This window comes from Callospermophilus lateralis, chromosome 1 (assembly GCF_048772815.1).
Source record: "Callospermophilus lateralis isolate mCalLat2 chromosome 1, mCalLat2.hap1, whole genome shotgun sequence".
NCBI classification, from domain to species: Eukaryota; Metazoa; Chordata; class Mammalia; order Rodentia; family Sciuridae; genus Callospermophilus; species Callospermophilus lateralis.
Genome location: NC_135305.1, coordinates 118,069,825 through 118,092,738, shown reverse-complemented (window position 1 = coordinate 118,092,738; position 22,914 = coordinate 118,069,825). Strand labels below are relative to the sequence as shown.

At 38.6% G+C, this 22,914-nt stretch overlaps 2 pseudogenes; one reads left to right on the top strand and one right to left on the bottom strand.

Annotated features, from left to right (window-relative positions):
• The first annotated feature begins 16,630 nt into the window (after window positions 1-16,630).
• LOC143637828 (insulin-degrading enzyme pseudogene) lies at window positions 16,631-19,993 on the top strand (annotated as a pseudogene).
• Window positions 19,994-21,114: 1,121 nt separating this feature from the next.
• LOC143641986 (putative protein phosphatase 1N pseudogene) lies at window positions 21,115-22,044 on the bottom strand (annotated as a pseudogene).
• Between the last annotated feature and the right edge of the window lie 870 nt (window positions 22,045-22,914).

Genomic DNA, 22,914 nt, shown 5'->3' with positions numbered 1-22,914 from the left:
TAAATACTTATCTTCACTTTGAGAAAAACATGTTCCTTGAAAAAGAAAGAAAGTGTGGGCTGAAAAATGTATGATGTGCTTCAATTCATGTCTGAAAAAAAAAACAACAACTAGAAATCAGGACTTATTCATTGTCCATTTTGTCACAAAGACAGCAAAGTACTTTAACCTGCAGCTTTTCCTCAATGAAACCTGATTTCTTTAAACTTTCTCTTTGTTTGCCTTAATTCATTATTGAAGACTGATATACCCATTTTGGAAATAAAAAACAAAAACAAGAACATCTTTAGTTTATGGCTCTTTGTTCTATATAATATTGGCATCTGAAATGACTCACAAATAAAAATCTGCAGACCATGGCACCTTCTGTAAATGTATAAGACTGAAAATACTGTTATACCTACTTTGAAGGTAGAACTAAAGGCAGATCCAGTTAGTAATGTATTATTCTCCTACTAGCTCTAAAATTAAAAGACATATATTTAGACTACTTAGAAATAAATGTACATTTTACTAGCTATCACCATAATATCTACACATAATGTTTCTCCTCCTGAAAGGAACAGGAATAATCTGAAATAAATGGACATGTGAATATTGTGCTTATTAACAGCCTAGGGACTGATTCCTTAAATACTGTGTTATCACTCTTAACTGATCATTAGCTTCTCAGAGAGTTTTAAGATTTCCTTTCCCATTCTGTCTCTAGTATTAATGAAAGGAAATCTCCAAATTTTGGTGTCCATGTGATACTTTATGAAATATAGTAATATCTTAGTCTCCATTTTCACAATGAAATTTTCTTCCATAACTGCCACTTACAATGAAAACACCACATATGCACCTGTGCTCACCTTTTTTAGTATGAATTGGTTAATTTAAAGACTTTATAGACTAAGAAAAACTTTCTGTTCTGTTAATGGCAAATATTTTGCAAACAAGGAGCAACAATTCCAAGGATTTTAAAAATACAGTATAAAGCACAAGAACTTGGAAGAAATGAGTCCACCAACATTAAAGAGAATCTTTGATACTGAGCGATATTCCATCAATTCTCACTGGGTTATGCAGATGGTGATATCCTGTATTAAGAGTTGACCTTGTGTTAGGGTTAGGCTATTCATGTGTGTTTGCCATTATTTCTTAGTTTGGTGATGTATTTTTTCACAATATTCATTGTTTTATCTCTCTTTTGCATAAGATTACTGGTTTTTCAAATTTATATTGCGGCCTCCTGAAGAACATCGACAATGTCCCAGTCCTGTTATTACACAGCCCAGAGCTGTCCCTCAGAAGTACTGAAATGTGTAAAATGATTGCATCTCATTCTAGAAAACTAATTCTCTTTTCATTTTCTCAAGTGAGTCACTGGTTGTTAATGATTATGTTTTTCTTGGATTATATTTATGCAAATTATTTTTATATATTTATTTCTTTCCTGTCACAACCAAAAGTTTTATGTGGGGAAGTTCCTGGTTATTTCCTGAATATATCCCTGCATAATGGAATATTGCTATAGAAATGTCTCCTGAACAAGTACATTAATAAGAAAATACTCTCACATCTATTTACCTTTTTCTCTTTCCTATCATTTCTCCTTTCTCTTCTTTCTGCATTTTTAATTATTAGGTTAAGATAACACAAAATTTAACATGGACCACTAACATAAAATTTGTGTGGAGGTGTATGTGTGTGCACATAAGTATATTGAATTTATTGCATGGCTACCTGTTACAACTCTAATTCATCTTGCCAAAAGAAAGCTGTAGTTTAAGAAAGGATAGTGTTTGAAAGAGGATTTTTCCATTACAAATTGCCCTCTTGTAGAATCAAATCATAGTGTAATTCCCCTGATTTGAGTTTAGAACTAGTGTTTTCATGAACAAAGGATTGCTGAAGATCACACTGACACTCTTGGGAAGATGTCACCTGCCTTAGACACAGACTTTGAGTGATAACTATAGAATTGGCTGCATGAAGAGACCCCATATGTACTTCATCTCCCTGGCCCCTCTCTAAACCTGCGGAGATGCTGTCATTCCTTCACTCTGATATTCACTCATTTATTTTATAATCTCCCAAGAATTGATTTTGGCTTCTCTTTTTAAATTTGTTTCTGTAAATTCACATTCATAAATGTTAATATATGTCTCCATTGAGAAAAATCACAAAACAAAGCATTATTTCATAAGCACATAATAAATTTATTTTCAATTGGAACATGTGAAAAGAATCTGCATCCGAAACTTTATCTTTAAAAATGGACTTGGTTGCAAAAAAAGACAAGCCTAAGAGTTCTATATGGTACTACTAATAATTGCATATAGCTACATTTATATATTTCAAAAGGTTAGTGTATTTTGCAATCACAACTCTTTCTTTTTTGCTAATCAACATGCTTGTTTTACAGTGTTTTATAAAACAATTTGTGCAGTAATTAAATGTCTAACAGGGATTTTTATGACTGTTTGCTGAACACAAATGTAGTTTAGCTTAGTAGTCTGGCATTATTAAGTGAGCCATCATAATTTAATGTTTTAAATAAAAAAAAAATTGTAGACCTCTTTTTAGCTTTGCATGAGGCTCATATCACAATAAAATTTATTTACTTCAAATGTTAACAGATTCTCATTCCCAACAACCCGTTTGCAAACCCATCAATAACACTCTTCTCTTTCACTTAGGTTTGTTCTTTTAAGACAAACGATCCAGAGAAAGTAGAAATAAAGGGCAAAATTGATTTTCCTATAAGAGGAAAGGGAAAGGGAAGAACTAATATTTATTGAGCACCTAGTACACATGAGCCACTGTGCTGCATAGCTCATGTCCTCTTATTTAAGTCACACCATAACCCATGAAAAGGCAGTTTATCCACATTTTATTGATAATGAAAGCAAGGCTTAGGGAGGAGTTAAATAACTTGTCTTAAGCTTGTCTTTATCAAGTAAATGGCAAAATTGTGTTCTAACACCAAGCATTTATTTTGCTCCCTCAAACCACTTCACAAATTTTCTAACTTACTTTGTTCTTTTTTTTTTTTTTTTTTTTTTTTGATACTGAGGATTGAACCCAAGGGTGCTTAACCTCTGAATCACATCCCCAGCCATTTTTTATATTTTATTTAGAGACAGGGTCTCCCTGAGTTGCTAAGTGCCTCCTAAGTTGCTAAGGCTGGCTTTAAACTTGGGATCCTTCTGTCTCAACCTCCTGAGCCGCTGGGATTACAGGCATGTGCCACCACACCCAGCTACCTTCTTGTACTTTAATGTGCAAAAACACAAAAATCCACCTGGCACTTGCACTTGACTCTGTAACGGCCACTAGTGTTGTCATCACAAGAAACTTGCATATTGAGATTTAGATTTCAGGATCTTTTATAGCCTATATAAGGTGCTCACATTTTGAAACGTATGTGTATCATATACATACATATAATATGATGCTCTGAATTTTTCATCTACCTTTCTGACCAAATGCCTGCCATTTTCTCTTCAGATTATTTTAACCAAAGTTTAACATATTAGGTTAGGGCTCAGTAAATGGTGGTCGAGGGGGCTATATTTGGTTCACAGATTCTTATCAGGTCTGTGAGCTAAGTAAAATCAACTTGTAAAATTTGAAATGGTTAACAAAATTTAAAAATTAAATCAAAGGAAGAACAATATTTACTGATAGGTGGAAAGTATATGGATTTCAAATTTCTTGTTTTTAGTAACGTAGAATCCATTATACTGTGTTATAGTTGGTCTCATTCCCCTACATGCTGTGCGTGGCTGCTTTAGTGCTAAAACATGAGGGGCTGGGTTGAATAGTTTTGACGGAGACTGCATGCCCTGCAAACTGCAGAATATTTACTATCTAGCTCCTTACACAAAGTTTGTCAACCTTGTCCTAGGCTTTTTCCTCTTCCAACTCTTTACAGGCCCAAAGTATCCCTTTACCAGGGATCTCTAAGCATATCACTGCTCAACTTCTCTTGCCATAACCTCCAGGAAACAAAACAGCTCCACAAGAATGGAGCAAGGGATTGCTTAAACCCTATGTACTCAGACTGGATACATTAAGTTTGTCTCAAAACTAAATCTTTCTGTAACTTTGACTTTGGAGAAAAGCACCATAGTCATTCAAAACTAGAACTTTGGCCATCACTCTCTCATTCCACATGTCCACCTTTATATTCCATATCTGAAGTCTTCCTCAAGCTTACACTTTGTAGTTGCACAGATACATCACTCTCAGACCCAGCAAGAAAATCTGACAAATTTTTTGTTAAATAGATATGCTGAACAGAGCTAAGTGGATGGATATCTGATACATATGCCAAAACTATAGTCAAAAGAAAATTTTAAAATCAAAACAAATTATCTCCTTCTTTATTTACTTCTTTCAGGAAGAAAATTTGGGTAACATTACTTTGCTGTTATTTTTTTCTGTGAAAATTCTCTAGATTATTCAGCAATTATAACAAGGTCAAGTTCAGATACATTCAGAAAGTATCATCATTTCCCTAAGAACTCATCTATAAATGAAGAACATCTTCAATATCAACACCAGTTGCAATTATTTTGCTGTAGCTGTTATTAGACTGACACACTTTAACGTTTTATAAGAAATAAACTATTAGACTTTATGTCATGGTTTAGATATGAGGTATTCCCCAAAAGTTCATGTGTGAGAAAATTTAAAACTTTTTTCATAGTTGAAATGATTACATTAGGGAAAGTGTGACCTAATCTATGAATTAATCTACCAATAAGGTTTAACTGAATTGTAACTTTAGGCAGGTAGCATGTAGCTGATGGAAGTAGATTGTGATGGGTAGGTCTTTGGATTTTATATTTTGTCCTTGGTGAGCAGAGCTCCCTCTCTCTCCACTTCCTGGTTTCCATGCCCTGAGATGCTTTCTTCATACGGTTTCTCCACCCCCACCCCCACCTCCCCACCCCTGACATTCTGTTTTACCTCAGGCCCAGAGATCTGGAGTCAGCCAACCATGTACTAAACCTCTGAAACCAGGAGCCCCAAATAAACATTTTCTTCCTCTACCTTGTTCTTGGTAAGGTCTTTTGTTTACAGCAAGAAAAGGTTGACTAAAACACTGTAGTTCCATATATAATATTACATAATAAAGGGCATCAGCATGGGTCATTATAAAATGAAGTCAAATTTTCAATAGGATTAAGTAAAATGTACACGTTCAATCTGAATCAAGATGTCCTGGTGATGAGAGTCATAAAAACTAGATATGAACAATATTAATTCTGCCTATTCAGGAGCATGGGAGATCTTTCCGTCTTCTAATGTTTTCTTCAGCTTCTTTCTTTAGTGATCTGTAGTTTTCATGGTAGAGATCTTTCACCTCTTTTGTTAAATTTATTCCCAGGTATTTTATTTTATTTGAGGCTGTTAGAATGGGGTAGTTTTCCCAATTGCTCTTTCAGTGGATTCATCGCTGATATACAGAAATGCCTTTGATTTATGGGTGTTGATTTTATGTCCTGATACTTTGCTGAATTCATTCATTAGTTCCGGAAGTTTTCTGGTGGAATTTTTTGGATCTTTTAGATATAGAATCATGTCATCAGCAAATAGTAATAGTTTGGGTTCTTTTTTATCTATTTGTATTCCTTTAATTTTTTTTTCTTCTAATTTCTCTGACTAGAGTTTCAAGGATGATATTGAACAGAAGTGGTGAAAAGAACATCCCTGCCTTGTTCCAGTTTTTAGAGAGAATGGTTTAAATTTTTTTCTCTGTTTAGAATGATGCTGGTCTTGGGTTTAGCATAGATAGCTTTTACATGTTCCTACTATCCCTAGTTTTTCAAATGTTTTGAAAAAGGTGTCCTGTATTTTGTCAAATGCTTTTTCTGCATTTATTGAGATGATCATATGATTCTTATCTTTAGGTCTATTGATGTTATGAATTATTTTTCTTGGTTTCCATATGTTGAACCAGCCCTGCATCCCAGATGAATCCCACTTGATTGTGGTGCATAAACTTTTTAATACGTTTTTATATGTGATTTGTCAGAATTTTATTGAGACTTTTTGCATCTATGTTCATCAGGGATATTGGTCTAAAGAAAACCCAATGACATTCCTCATAGAAATAGAAAAAGCAATCATAAGATTTGGAAAAATAAGAGACGAAGAATAGACAAAGCAACCTTAGGCAAGAAAAGTGAAGTAGGAGGCATCACGATACCAGATATTAGATTATACTACAGAGCAATAGAAACAAAAACAGAATGGTATTAGCACCAAAATAGACTTGAAGAGCAACGGTACAGAATAGAGAACACAGAGACAAATCCATATAAATACAGTTATCTCATACTAGACAAAGGTGCCAAAAACCTTCACTGGAGAAAAGATACCTATTCAACAAATAGTGCTGGCAAAACTGGAAAATCATATGTAGCAAAATTAAATTAAACCTCTATCTCTCTCTCTACACAAAACCAACTCAAAGTGGATCGAAGACTTGTGCACCAGAGACCCTGAACCTAATAAAAGAAAAAGTAGGCCCAGATCTTTACCATGTCAGCCTAGGATCTGACTTTCTTAACAAAACCCCTAACATACAAGAAGTAAAATCAAGGAATCAAAAAATGTGATGGATTCAAATTATATTATATTATATTCAAATTGAATCCTAATTCAAATTAGGATTCTTATAATCCTACAATGCTGCTAATCCTAAAGATCAATCATTTTCTCTCTTATTTCTGTATTTTTCTCCTTAAATATAGAAACAAATCTCTTGACCAAATGTTCTCTCTTTTGGGAATATTCCTAAATCTTTATTTCTGATTATTTCCCCTCTTAGGCATTTCTGAATTATAGCTACTTCAATATGCTTACAACTGGAAAACCCTTTTGCCTCAGTTGGCTGTCTCCTCCCTGTGATCTTATTTTGTTTGTTTATGGTCATTCTCCTACTCATCCTTACTCAAAGCCTCAAGGTCAGCTTAGTCTCCTCTCCCCTGCTTCTGAGCTACCTATCCTCAGTAAGTTATCAAACAATGTTAATTTGATTTTCAAAATATAATTTGTGTCTGATCCTTTCTTTTCTATCTAGTAACCACTACAATGGTTTAGGATATCATCACATTCTTAGACCATTGAGACCTTTTTCTTCTAATCTTTCTTCCCATGACACATGTTATAGGCCACAGGCAGATAATTTTTTTAAAACCATGATTCTTGCCTTTTTTAGCCCACAAAATTCCCCACCTATCTGGCATTACAACTTGAAGTACGTAACATAGCTTCTCCGCCATTCTAAGATCTTAAATTGGGGATTACATTATATCTTCCCATTTTCCCAACTTCAACACCCAGCAAGTTAACTTGCATATCATAGCATTCAAATTTTAATGTGAATTGGCTACATTATTTGAGAACATTCAGTGGTGCAATAGAGACCAAGAAAATAAGTAAGGCATGGAGTTAAGAGATAGAAGCAAACTCAAAGTCTATAATAATCCTCATAGTCAGGAGACAAGCAGTATGAGAGGCAGAATCATAATTAAAAGGACAAATTAATAAACAATCTAGTAAAACATGTAAGAAATAGCATAGGAAAAATAGGACAAAGTATGATGGAAAAAACAATAGTTGTTTTAGGCAGCTTTTTTACTGCTGCAACTAAAAGACCCAACCAGAACAATAGTAGAGAAGAAAAAGTTTATTAGCTCACAGTTTCAGAGGGCTCAGTCCATAGACAGGCAGCTTCATTCCTTGGGGTTCAAGATGAGGATGAACATCACAGCAGAAGAGTGTGATGGAGGAAAGCAGCTCACATGATCAGGAAGCAGAGAGATCTCTATTTGCCAGATACAAATATATACCCCAAACCATGCTGAGCAATGACCCACCTCCTCCATACCTGATTTCAGTTACCATTAAATTAATACCATCAGGTGATTAATTCAGTGATTGGCTTGAAGGCTCTCATAACCCAATCTTTTATCCTCCAAATCTCATTGCATTGTCTTACACTTGAGCTTTGGGGGGCACCTCAAATTCAAACCATAACAATAGTATTACTTAGAAAAAGATGACAAGATTGATGCAGGATCACGTGACCTCTAGGCTGAAATTATGTCACACCTAAGCCCACATTGTTCTATCTGCTATTACTACCAGTACCCTTCTACCTACACATTGCAAGAAAAAGTAAAAACAGCCAGTTTCCATATGTTCCCCTAAAGTCACTCAGCAGGTAAAAATGCTACAATGCAATGAGCAAGCATCAGTAGACTCAGCAAATTTAGCAATAGATGGAGCAGTCCGGGATTGCACCATTCGCTTAGAAATGGAAAAAATCATTAAATATAATCAGAGAACCAAACTCCTAAGAGATATTGTATTCTTCATGTACCATACTTAATACATACAGGGGTCACTGATATTAAACCTATTGAATGAATTAAACAAAGTAAAAAACCATATGATCTCTTTTAAATCATTTGGTTGATATTTTTAAAGGCAAGAAAATCTTAGCTTCTTAGAAATGGAAGACATGATACCCTACACATAAAAGTAAGATGAAGAGGCTTCCAAGTTATTGTTTTTAAAATGTTTTAGGAAATAAGTGACTAAAGATTTAGTAGAAACACATTTATATTTTCACAAGTACTACAGCGAATTAAAAATAAAGCCTATGGTGAATATTTTCACAGGTTTACAGGTGGGAAAAAATGAATTGATGGGACACACTGGTTTCACAGACTCAATTTTCTAAGAGTTCACTGTTCAGAGTCCTACAAACCACTCTTCTCACTTTGAGGACACTTTAATTACAGAAGAAATGCAGTCTTAAGAGCTCAAGTTCTAAAGCAACTACGTGCATCAGGAGATAAACTGTGGAAAAGCAGTTCATTTGGAACCAATTCTACTACAAGGCTTACAAGACCCTCACCCAGGCATAAACAAAGGTGCTCGCTCAGAAGAAGGTGGCCCTCTCTTCCTCTACTAGGGCTAAAGGCCTCAGGAATTACTAAGGGAACATCTGCCACTCAGGATCCAGACTTCGGTGAGACTGCATCTGGCAAGAAAGCAAAAATTTCCTCCCACTGTTACCCCAAATACCTAGGGCCTAAAGTAAACCACTGCTTTCAATGCCCCCACCACACCTATCCAGGGTTCAAAAGCTTCATGTTTGTAATCAGCTTCAAACTTTTTTGTGCATGAGTGGCATATGGTATTAAATTCCTTGCAGACCCAATATGAGCACACTAATAATTTAACCCATCCTTGTTTTAACCAATTAGGATCTGCCATTAATTATTAAATACAAAAATGTTAATACTTTTGTCCCTTATTGGATATCCTTTTGATACAACTGTCTTAAGTAGACGTTTAGATTGTCCTGGGAACTTGCTTACTTTTATTTCCATAGGAGTTGTTCCCTGGGAACTTCCACAATAAAATGATGGTGTATTGCTGGCATTTAGGGAGGAATTTTCCCTAGAACTTGGTGTGCCATACAGATCTCTAGTCTCTGCAGTTCCTGGACCCTCTCCGGATGTAGAAGAAGTCTTGGAGCTGCAGGAACACATAGTTGCTAGGAGGACCCTAGTGAGGCTGGCACTATTTGCCCCAGGGCAGCTCTTTTCCAGACACACCCTGATAGGGAGGGATGGAGAAGATCTACAGATTTTCCCCAAGGAATCAAGGCCTGCAAAAAGTTAGGCCCCAATGTCCACCTTTACCTGGACACATAATCTGTTTCATTAAACAGAATATCTTTTAAAATTGTTCCTCTCACAGCTCACGTTCATTTACAAAAATAAAGGTAAGCACAAGCATGTCCTGTCGTACATGACTTTCCCCTATATCTGTGTGCTGTGGAGGAAGTCATTCCCAGGTCTGTTGGAATCTAACAAGTTTCCCTTCAGCCACCCTAAATCTATCTCTTAATTTTCAAGCCAATAGATAAAAATAAAAACTGTGAGGTTTTGAGTTAACAGAACAGAGGCAAATCTGCTTTACTGCAAGGATCCTCAAAGGGCTGCAATAGCTTGCACCAGGCAGGAGGAGGGTACACTTGAAAGGTTGTGTCCAATGAAGGAAAGTGTTAGTTAATGATGACATCACTGACATCTCCCAAATTTAAAGGAGCACCTAAAGCACAGCAGATGCAATTTTTTCCCCTCCAGTGAGGAGATACTAGGGAAGGCCTCCGGGTTCACAGACAAACTGCATCAATTCGACTGCTGTCCAGCTAGAAGACAGCGAGTAAGCTGTGGCCCACGCAACCACAGCCCTGGTGCCAGTCTAGCAGCCTCACGCACTGTTCTGGCCCGGCCCTGCCCCAGCGTCAGTCAGCGCCGCAGGACCCCCCAGGAGTCCACATGGACGGAAGGGTCGGTCAGCCCAAGCCTGGCAACAGGTTCCAGTGCAGAAGGTGAAAGGGCCAGGAGAAGAGAACAGCCCCGACCCAGTGGGAGCGCCGCGCCCTGCCCGAGAGACACGCGCGGCGCCGGGCCGGAGTGGGTGGCCACGGCGTCCATGGGGTCCGGAGCAGAGCCCGCAATGCAGACGCGCTGGCAAACCCAGCACGGGGCCCGCGCCCCCAGCTTCCCGCACTCTGGCTCCGCGACCACCGGCCTCAGCGCCCACCTGGCTCACCGCGGAGCCCAGGAGGGATCCTGCGCCGGCGCGCGGACAGCGCACCTGCGTAGTCTGCGGGCCCGGCCCCGCCGCCAGCCGGCAGCACCGCGAATAGCGCCATCTCACCTGCCGCGCCGCGCTGCTCCGCTCCGCCAGCCCGCAGCGCCACAGTGGCCTCTACCCGACTTCCATTTTCTCTAGGTTTAAAGGAAAACCAGATCAGCTATTTTGCTCCCGCGCCGGATCCGGATCCGCGGCCTCCTCCCCAGCTGCTGCTCCAGGTCCTGGGGGCCTCTCCTCCCCCGCCTCCTCCCGCGCTCGGCTCCGCTCCTCACGCCCCTCCGCTCCGCCCGCAGACGCGCGCAGCGCCCGCCTCCCGGCTCCACCCGCAGCCACCCAGCGCGCGCCCTCCCCCTGACGTCACCGGTCGCAGCCGCATCACATCCAGCCGGAAAGTGCGCACCCCGCCCCCGCCGCGTGGAGCCGGCCTGGAGCGCGCGTGATCGCTATCACGACACGCGCAGGGACTCTGAATCTCCAGATTATTCAAGCGCCCCTTCAACCCGCGCCCACGCTCCAACGTTCCAGCGCTTGACCCTCTAGGCGTCCTAATAGCCTGAACTGCACGAAATGCAGTAGCTTGCTTTTTCTATTGGCCTCTTGACTTTGCTTCCACCTCTCTATTCCTATGGACTGATTAGCTTTTTCTAAGCATCCCAAACTTTCTCCCATATATCCTGTCTCTGCTCCACTTCCCAGCCTGCTCCAGGTCCAAACTATCAAGTCTAATCTGAGCATAGTCTTTTGTCTCTGAACCCGATTGTCTGACTTTTCTCCCATTTCTTTTCTTCTTAATACTTTTTCATGCCACTACTTAAATTAGTTACCTTGACTAATGCCAAGTTCTGCACTTTGCTCTGACATCAACTATTTTGGTGTAACTGTGCCCCCTTATTCCAAATAAGATATTATATTGCAGGTAATTAATACAATCCTGATGCATTTCTTGAAACTTTATTTTACTAGTTTAGGGCTTTAACCTTGACTTTGAACGTTATGTTTGATAATGTTTAGTAATTTGGCTTTCTAAATTAATTAGGGAAAATTGGCTTTTTGGGTTTGAAAACCTATGATTTTAAACAGTTGCTTGGGTTGGTGTAATCAGCAGCACAATCAGAATATGTCACCCACGGAACACGCTAGTACTATTCCTTAATAGCCACACTGTTTCCCAAGCCCTAACCTTTGGAAACCTCTGATATGTTCTCCATGGTTACGTGTTTCTCTTTGTGAGAATTCATATTCATGGAATTATGCAAGATGTGACAGGCAGGAAATGCACTATTCACTCACCACTATATCTTTGAGATTCATTTGGTCGAATGTGTCAATATTTCTCTTTTACTATCTGATTGTTTGCAGCACATTTAATCTAGTCACCCACTGATGGAGATTTGGTTGGTTCTCGGGTTTTGTCCAGTGTGAATAGATTTTCTATAAACATTTGCACGCAGGGTATTGTACAGAAAAGCGTTTTCAAATTAATTGGACTAATGAGTATGCTCGCACGCACACACACACAAGCACAAATAGAGGCTCCAAGATTTACAATGGGGTTACACCTAGATAAACCCATTGTAGATTGAAAATTTCATAAGCACAAAATGCATTTAATACACCTAACCTAGTGCACCTTATGGGTTAGCAGCACAGGGCACTATAAAGTATCAGGTGTTTACATTTGTGATTTGATTGATAACTGAGGATTCTGTGGACCACGACTGTGAGAAGAGTTCTACAAAGAAAAAATTCAAAATTTGAAGTACCTACTGAATTCATATTCCTTGTGTCATTATAAATAAAATATTAAAAAAAATAAGTGGAACCATCATAAGTTAGTTACTGTTTGTGTGGGTAAGCATATGTGTGTGGATATAAAACGTATATAATATCCTGTATATGGCATTCTCATAGACTTGTGTTATAACATTATTATTTTCCTTTATGATTTGTTGAGAATCTTTTCAATTGTATATCTGCCATCTGTTTATCTTTGGGGTGAAGTACATGTATTTTGCTTATTTTTAATTGGGTTGTTGTTTTCTTATTGTTGAATTTTAAGAGTTCTTTATATATTTTATGTAGAAGTATTGATATGTGCTTTGAAATATTTTCTGCCGAGGTAAGGTTTGTCTTTTAATTTTCTAAGTGTCTTCTACATAGCAGAAGTCTTTAATTTTAATGAAGCCTAACTTAAGACTTTTTTCTTTCATGAATCATAATTTTGGTATTTTTATCTAAAAACATCACCCAAAGTAGGACTACATATAATTAGTTCTGTTTTCTTCTAGAATCCTGTAGTTTTACATTTGTGATCCATTTTCACAGAGTACAAGGTCTCTGTCTCCTCCTCTTCCTCCTCCTTCCTTCTTTCTATCTCCCCCTCCTTCTCCTCTTCCTTTTCTCTTTATCCTCCTCCTCCTCCTTTTTTCATTATTGTATGTGGTATGTAGAATTTCAGTTAGTTTAATATTGTTAGTTAAAAAAAAAAACACTCTTTTTCTATTTAATTGCCCTTGCTCCTTGCCCAAGATCAGTTAACTATATTTGGGGAGTCTATTTCTGAGTTCTCTCTACGTAAGTGTACATATTCTTTGATTATTATAGCACAGTGTCTTGATTACTATAGTATAGTAAGTCTTACAGCTTTCCAACTTCGTACTTCCTCTTCAATATTGCATTGGCTGCTCTAATCTTTTGCTTTTTCACTTAAATTTTAGTATGAGTTTATACATATCTACAAAATAGCTTTCCAGGATTTGGATTTGCATTCTTTAGAATCTGTACATTGAGTTTGAAAGATTTGACATCTAAACAATTGAGTCCTCCTATCCATGAATATGAAATATATCACCATTCATTTATATCATCCTTGATTTTTCCAACAATGTTTTATAGTTTTCTACATAACTCCTATACATACTTTTGCATTTTTATGTTGTAAATGGTATTCTTTATTTTAAGTTTCAATTTTACATTGCTGGAATGTATAAGCACAATTGATTTTTTTTTATTAATCTTGAATCTTACGACCTTGCTATACTTGCTTATCAGTTCCAGGATTGCTTTTGTGGGTTATCCACAAAGCATATAATATTTGCTCTCTTCTAATAGAGACAGTTTTCTTTTTTTCCCTTTACAATCAATGGCCATTTTTATTTCTTTTTCTTGTTTTACTGGACTAACTAGAACTTCTGGTATCATGTAGAACAGAAATGGTGTAAGGACAGTCTTACCTTCTTCCTGACTTTAGGGGGAGCATTCAATTTCTTACCACTAGATATTGCATATCAGCAGGGTTTTTGTAATTTATTTGATCAAGTTGAAGAAGTTCTCCTTTGTTTCTATTTTGCTGAGAGTTTCTATCATTAATGAATTTGGGGTTTTGTCACATGTTTTTATCTGCACCTATTGATATGATTATATGATTTTTATTTTGCTGATGTGATGGATTGCATTATTTTCCAAATGCATGATCAGATTTATGTACATAAATTCTACTTGTGATTTATAACTGGTTTATACATTGTTGCATTTAGTTTAGTAATATTCTAAGGGCTATTTTAGTCATGAGAGATGTTGTATAGTTCTCCTTTTTGTAATTTTTTTCTTGTCTCGTTTCTAGATAATGCTGGCATCATACAATGAATTAAAATGGTCTCTATTTCTATTTTCTATAAGAAATTGTAAAGAAATGACAACATTTCTTCCTTACATATCTGGTACAATTTGTTAATGAAATCATCTGGGTCTTGTGATTTTTTAGAATGCTATTAACTATTGATTCAATTTTAAGTTGGGAATAGAGTTATCTGTTTGTTCTTATGTGCATTTTGGTAGCTGTGTCTTTCATGGAATTGTTGATTTCAACTAAATATTCAGATGTATAAATGTAGACTTTTTCAAAATAATGCTTCATTGTTCTTTAAATGTATACAAAATCTATAGGGTAAACTCCACTTTCATTTCTAACATTGGTAAACTATCTGTCTTTCTTTGTTAGCCTGGATACATTTTTATCAGATTGAATGATCTTTTCAAGGAATAAACTTTTGATTTTTTTCTATTGTCTTCCTGTTTGTAATTTTTTTGTAATTTTAAGAATTTCTTTTTTCATGTTTTAGATTTAAATTGCTCCTTTTCCTGTAATATTCTAGGTGAAAACTTAGATTTTTTGATTTTGTCTTTATTATTTTCCAACATGTGAATTTAATGTTTCTGTTCAAGTTTTCGCTACATACCACAAATTTTGATGTTATATTTTCCTTTTCATTTAGTTCAATATATTTTATTTTTGAGGCTTATCCTTTGACTCATTATTACTCAGAAATGTATTGTTTGATATCCAATAATTTGGGATTTTCTAGTTATCTTTCTGTTCTTCGTTTCAACATTAATTCCACTGTGCTCTGAGAGCATACTTTGTGATGTCTATTTTTCTTTGATTTGATATAGTGTGCATATAGTCTATAGTGTGGTCAGTGTTGGTGAATGATCCATGTGAGCTTGGGAAGATTGTGTATTGTATAATTAGAGATACAAATGTTGATTGCTAGTGTTGTTCAGGTAAACTGTATTCTTTCTGATTTTCTGCCACTTGATATACTAATTATTGATAGAAAAATATTCATGTATCCAACTTTGATAGTGGATTGGTCAATTTCTTCTTTAAGGATAATAATTCAGGTTTATAATGTTTTGATTTATGTGTTTTGGAGATCTTATTAGGTGTATATACATTTAGGATTAATGTGTCTTGAAGAATGGGCTCTTTATCACTCCTCACTTTTATCCCTGATAGATTACCTTCCTCTCAATTGTGTTTTGTTTGAAATAGATTTGGCTACTAGATGTTTTGTTTGTTTGTTTCTGTTGTTGTTGTTTTTTGTGTTAACATTGTTTATCTTTTCTCATACTTTAACTTTTCAGCAATCAGAGATTTTATGTTAACATGAGCTTCTTTTTCTGTGTCAAATAATTTAATAATATCCCTTTAAAGGTCACTTACCATCATTTTGGCATATATTCTTTTTTATTAGTTCTTTATAGATATTCATAGTATTGTGATTCATTTTGACATAATTATATAAGCCTGGAATATAATTTGCTCCAGTTTAGTCCCCAGTACCTCCCCTTTCCCTCCCCCCAACTCCCCCTTGTTGTTCCTCTACTCTACTGATTTTTCTCCTATTTATTTATAGTTTTCTAAATTAGTGCACTATGGATATACACAAAGATGAAAGTCACTGAGGCATATTCATATATGTACACAGGAAAGTTTGATCAGATTCATTCCACTCTTCTTCCCTTTTCTTGTCCCTTCTCATTCCCCCTAAGTCCCCTTCCTCTACTGACCTATCTTCTATTTTCATGGTATTCCCCATGGTATTCTTTTATCCTTATTTTGGTCTAGCTTGTACATATGAGAGAAAACATACAATTCTTGACTTTCTGAGTCTGGTTTATTTCACTTAGTATGATGTTTTCAACTTTCTTCTACTTAACAGCAAATACTACAATTTCACTCTTCTTTATGGCTGAATAATACTCCATTGTCCTCAGCCCATTGGGTGCCTCGGCAAACCTGCAGTGTGTGCCCTCACCTTATTCAAGAGCGCTCCACCCCACAGCCAGACTGATGCAACGGAGACACCCTCGCAGGTGCGAAGGGTGTGACCTGCTGGGACCCTCCCCGCCCAGGAAAGCTTGGTTGGTGGGCCTCCGAAGCTCCCCCCCGAAATTCTGTCCCACCTGCCCGCCAGTTTGTACAAGGTTCGGTCGGTCCCCGCAGTCCCCTCCCTGTCCGGCTCCAGGTAAAACCTGGAGTGGAAACCTTCGGCCGCTCTCGGGAGGTGGCGCAGCGCAGAGGAGTGAGCATGCGCAGTACGCAGGGCCGGCTCTCAGCGCCAGAAGGAAGCGTTCGCCGTGATCCCAGCGGCTGCGCAGGGGTATGTGGTACTGGCTAACGTGGCTGCTGCACCCCGCGCTACCCAACACCTTATGCTCAGTCCTTGGCTCCCGCCTGCCCCCCTCGGAGCGTCGCTGTGGTTTCCAAAAAAAGACTTACAGCAAAATGAATAATCCTGCTATCAAGAGAATAGGAAATCACATTATCAAATCTCCTGAAGACAAGAGAGAATACCGTGGACTAGAGTTGGCCAATGGTATCAAAGTACTTCTCATCAGTGATCCCACCACGGATAAGTCATCAGCAGCACTGGATGTACACATAGGTTCACTGTCAGATCCTCCAAATATTGCTGGCTTAAGTCATTTTTGTGAACATATGCTTTTTTGGGGAACAAAGAAATACCCTAAAGAAAATGAATACAGCCAGTTTCTCAGTGAGCATGCAGGAAGTTCAAATGCCTTTACCAGTGGAGAGCATACCAATTACTATTTTGACGTTTCCCATGAACATCTAGAAGGTGCCCTAGACAGGTTTGCACAGTTTTTCCTGTGCCCCTTGTTTGATGAGAGTTGTAAAGACAGAGAAGTGAATGCAGTTGATTCAGAGCATGAGAAGAATGTGATGAATGATGCCTGGAGACTCTTCCAGTTGGAAAAAGCTACAGGGAATCCCAAACACCCCTTCAGCAAATTCGGGACAGGTAACAAATATACTCTAGAGACTCGACCCAACCAAGAAGGCATTGATGTAAGACAAGAGCTACTGAAGTTCCATTCTACTTATTATTCCTCCAGCTTAATGACTATTTGTGTTTTGGGCCGAGAATCTTTAGATGACTTAACTAATCTTGTGGTAAAGTTATTTTCTGAAGTAGAGAATAAAAATGTCCCATTGCCAGAATTTCCTGAGCACCCTTTCCAAGAAGAACATTTTAAACAACTTTATAAAATAGTGCCCATTAAGGATATTAGGAATCTTTATGTAACATTTCCCATACCTGACCTTCAGAAATACTATAAATCAAATCCTGGTCATTATCTTGGTCATCTGATTGGGCATGAAGGTCCTGGAAGTCTGTTATCAGAACTTAAATCAAAGGGCTGGGTAAATACCCTGGTTGGTGGACAGAAGGAAGGAGCTCGAGGTTTTATGTTTTTTATCATTAATGTGGACTTAACTGAGGAAGGATTATTACATTTTGAAGATATAATTTTGCACATGTTTCAATACATTCAGAAGTTACGTGCAGAAGGACCTCAAGAATGGGTTTTCCAAGAGTGCAAGGACTTGAATGCTGTTGCTTTTAGGTTTAAAGATAAAGAGAGGCCACGAGGCTATACATCTAAAATTGCAGGAATATTGCATTATTATCCCCTAGAAGAAGTACTCACAGCTGAATATTTACTGGAAGAATTTAGACCTGACTTAATAGAGATGGTTCTTGATAAGCTCAGACCAGAAAATGTCCGGGTTGCAATAGTTTCCAAATCTTTTGAAGGAAAAACTGATCGCACAGAAGAATGGTATGGGACCCAGTACAAACAGGAAGCTATACCAGATGAAGTCATTAAGAAATGGCAAAATGCTGACCTAAATGGGAAATTTAAACTTCCAACAAAGAATGAATTTATTCCTACAAATTTTGAGATTGTATCATTAGAAAAAGAAGCAACAACATACCCTGCTCTTATTAAGGATGCAGCTATGAGCAAACTATGGTTCAAACAAGATGATAAGTTTTTCTTGCCAAAGGCTTGTCTCAACTTTGAATTTTTCAGCCCATTTGCTTATGTGGACCCCTTGCACTGTAACATGGCCTATTTGTACCTTGAGCTCCTCAAAGACTCACTCAATGAGTATGCATATGCAGCAGAGCTAGCAGGCTTGAGATATGACCTCCAAAATACCATCTATAGGATGTATCTTTCAGTGAAAGGTTATAATGACAAGCAGCCAATATTGCTAAAGAAGATCACTGAGAAAATGGCTACCTTTGAGATTGATAAAAAAAGATTTGAAATTATCAAAGAGGCGTATATGCGGTCTCTCAACAATTTCCGGGCTGAACAGCCTCACCAGCATGCCATGTACTACCTCCGCTTGCTGATGACTGAAGTGGCCTGGACTAAAGAGGAGTTAAAAGAAGCCCTGGATGATGTCACTCTTCCTCGCCTTAAGGCCTTCATACCTCAGCTTCTGTCACGGCTGCACATTGAGGCCCTTCTCCATGGAAACATAACAAAACAGGCTGCATTAGGAATCATGCAAATGGTCGAAGACACCCTTATTGAATATGCTCACACCAAACCTCTTCTTCCAAGTCAGCTGGTTCGATATAGAGAAGTTCAGCTCCCTGACAGAGGATGGTTTGTTTATCAGCAGAGGAATGAAGTTCATAATAACTGTGGCATTGAGATATACTACCAAACAGACATGCAGAGCACCTCGGAAACATGTTTCTAGAACTTTTCTGTCAGATTATCTCTGAGCCTTGCTTCAATACCCTGCGTACCAAGGAGCAGCTGGGTTACATTGTCTTCAGTGGGCCACGTCGAGCTAATGGTATACAGGGCTTGCGCTTCATCATCCAGTCAGAAAAGCCACCACACTACCTAGAAAGCAGAGTGGAAGCTTTCTTAATTACTATGGAAAAGTCCATAGAGGACATGACAGAAGAAGCCTTCCAAAAACATATTCAAGCATTAGCAATTCGTCGACTTGACAAACCAAAGCAATTATCTGCAGAGTGTGCTAAATATTGGGGAGAAATCATATCCCAGCAATACAATTTTGACAGAGATAATATAGAAGTTGCATATTTAAAGACCCTTACCAAGGAAGACATCATCAAATTCTACAAGGAAATGTTAGCAGTAGATGCCCAAGGAGACATAAGGTATCCATTCACATTCTTGCCAGGGAAATGGATTCTTGTCCTGTTGTTGGAGAGTTACCCTGTCAAAATGATATAAATTTGTCACAAGCACCAGCCTTGCCACAACCTGAAGTGATTCAGAACATGACTGAGTTCAAGCGTGGTTTGCCGCTATTTCCCCTTGTGAAACCACATATTAACTTCATGGCTGCAAAACTCTGAAGATTCCCATTCACTGCTGGGAAAGTAAAAGAGGATGTATTCCTGAGTCTTCCAGAGCCTAGGAAAACAGTCTTGGCCACTTTAATAGTTTCTGGTTCACTATCAGAGACACAGACAAAAAGAAGTTGTCAAATGTCATTATGTAGAAATATTAAAAATCCAAAGTAATTAAATTACAGAGTCTTAGAGATGTAGAATATTTTTAAAATACATGCCTCAAATATTTTACATTTTTCTTTTCATTACTAAGAGAAATTTCCCTTATATAACTGCTTAAAATGATTAATGATATTCCTATAGAATCTTTCTTCCCTACTCTGTAAAATAGTCACTTGTCTGAAGAAAAGTTAGCTTTTTGTAAAAGCCTCTTAGGTTGGCATAGAAGGCTTTAAAACATTTAAAAAGGAATTACCTTTTTAAAAATTGATCTTCAAATTTGCTTTCTACTTGATAGTTTCATGTAAATCAATGGAGAACATTACATTTGGCAGATAATGCACAAGGCAATGTCATTTTCTTTTATTAGTGAAATTGCTGGTTAATATAAGGCATGGTTTTAATCTTTTTATAAAATTTAAACATGTTTTTTATTCCAACTAGCAAAATGCTGGAAAAATCTAGAATACCCTACTTATTTACAGTGCTAGAAATACAGATTTACCCTACATCAATTTTGTCCCAAACTGAATTTCTCAGGATTGCTGTGGTTTGTTTTTGACTGAATTATATTGCCATTCTTGTTCATAGTTGGTTTGCAGTGTTCTGTCAGTTTTACCATTTCTCATCAACATGTTGCTGTATTTACTTAACAAGTACAAATGGAGTCAACTTCAGATTCTACTGAGTGTGTGACATGCTTTTCCAACATCAGCTATTGTTACCACCCTTAACTTTTTACTATGGTGAAATTGCAGTCAGTGTGTGAACCACAATATTTTGCCCCTTTATGAATTTAAAAGGCAGCAAATACAAAGCCACCTTTTGGGAGATATGCATTCTTAAGTAGTGAGTTCCATAAGATTAAATCCCTCGTTGATACCAGTCTGATCTTGCCTTAAGTGTTATTTTTTTAATATATAAATATAAGCATACATACAGATGACTGGAATGGACTTTTAAAAATATTTTTTTCATGAGATACTATTTGAGGTGAAATTGTTATTGTAGATTTAACAGCAGTTTTGAAATATTTACTATCATTAAAACTTGCTTCAAGAGAAATTGTGAATATATTTCCACATACAGGCACTAGTAATAGTAAGTGGTCCTGTTGTCCACTAACTCAGGCAAAGAATGGCATTTTCAAATGAAATGTAACCTCCCCTTATGACTTGATTTACCAGGACTTCTTTCTGTGGAGTCATGTCTTTTCACATCTTAGGTTTTTCCATTTTCCAAATTATCTCAATTTGGGGCAAGAATGATACTAGTCACAACCTAGGAGGCTGCTTTCAAAAGCAGGGCTCCCGAGCTGCGCGCAGAGAAGCTCTGGGGCCAGGTCCAAACGGAGGCGCGATGCCACCAGTCGCACCAGGGCAGCACCAGACATAACGTCCCACACGCCGTCAGAGGCCAGGAGCACGAATTCGTCCTCAGTCTGGCGTGCCAGGGCAGCCACTTCAGGCTCCGCGGAAATTAGCTGCAGTTCGGGGGGCCTCCCCGGAGCCGCTTTGTAAGCAAAATCGCCTAGTGCTCGAGACACTGCCAGAGAGCCCTCGCCGCGACGGCGACGGATGGTGCAGCCCGCGTTGTAGATGCGCTCGCGTTCCCGCAGCCGGAGAGGCCGGTGGTCTTGGGTGCTGAAGCCCACGGCGCCGGCGCGGCTCAGCACCGCGCGCGAGTCACCGCAGTGCGCCAGGTATAGAAAGCGCGGGGAGACCAGCAACAGGATCACAGTGGAGCCGCCGGGTTCGCCACCGGGCCAGAGCGAGCGGAGCCGCTCTTCGGCATTCAAGAAGGCTCGGCGCAGCGCCTGGCTCAGGCCCTCGGGTTCGCTAGGCGCTGGGCCTAGCTCCTCGAGCACGTGGCCTGGCAGGTGGCGCTCGCCGAAGCGGGCAACTCGCGCCCCTCCGTGGCCGTCAAGGATAGCGAAGAAAGCCCAGCCAGGCGGCAGCCCAGATAAGGAGAGCCAAGCGCAGTGCGCGTCCTCCATATGCGTTCGCCAACCCTGCGCTGCGCTGGCTCCGAAGCGCAGGTCGGACGATGCTGCCACACCCCCGTGTGGCCTCTGGGAGCATCGCGGCGCAGCCAGGAGAGACTGAGGCCCTTGGGCGCCAGCTTCCTCTTCCTTCTCTGCCTCTTCATCCTTGCGAGCCGGCCAGAGGAGACACTCCAGCAGACCTTCAAGGGCCGCCATCTCCTCAGGAAGGCTTCACCCTCAGCACCTGACCCGCCCCCCCAACACACTATTAATCCCTCACTGTGAGATTTTAAACCAAGTAAATCTCTTTCCTACCCCTTGACCTGCAAAAAAAAAAAAAAAAAAAAAAAAAAAAAGCAGGGCTCCCTTTCTATTGTCAGGTCAATGTGGTGCTGTAACTTCAAGAGCCTCCTTGTGTGAAGCTGTCTTGGTCCATCAGAAGGTGTATGAAGTTATCACTTCCTTCTGGTCTAATGCATTTGTAGACTATGCAGCTTTTCATCAAACTGCAAATATATACAAGATGAATCTAAAATTTGTCCTGAGTGTTTATGTCCATCACTGTAAAAGAGAATGAAAATCCACCTACCTTTTCTGAGGAAAATTATGTGCTATTAAGTAACTTTTAGCTCTTTAAAAAAAATGAATAAAATTTACAAGTGTCATTTGTATGAGAAAAGGCACCTGAAGAGATCTGAAAGCAATTCCTTGTAGTCTTCCATGAACCTGCACTTGTTTAGTGTGCTCCAGCAATTTCTGGTTTCCAAATGGGATCTAGAGCTACTGTTGGGTCACTCAGGCATACTAATGGATTCATTTAAATGGATCCCAGCTGCAGTCCATGAGCAATAACAGACTACCCCAGATACTTCTATTTACTCCGTGTTTAGCAGATGAGATTTGTGAAACACATTAAGTTATTAGTTACTGGGGACTTTTTAAGTCTTGTTTTTGACTAGTTGATGTGAAAGAGCATGTGACACAGCCAGTATGATAGAGTCCTAGGGTTTTCCTGTTTACAATAAATTGGCTGAATTAAAAAAAATACTCCATTGTGTATAAATACTACATTTTCTTTATCCATTT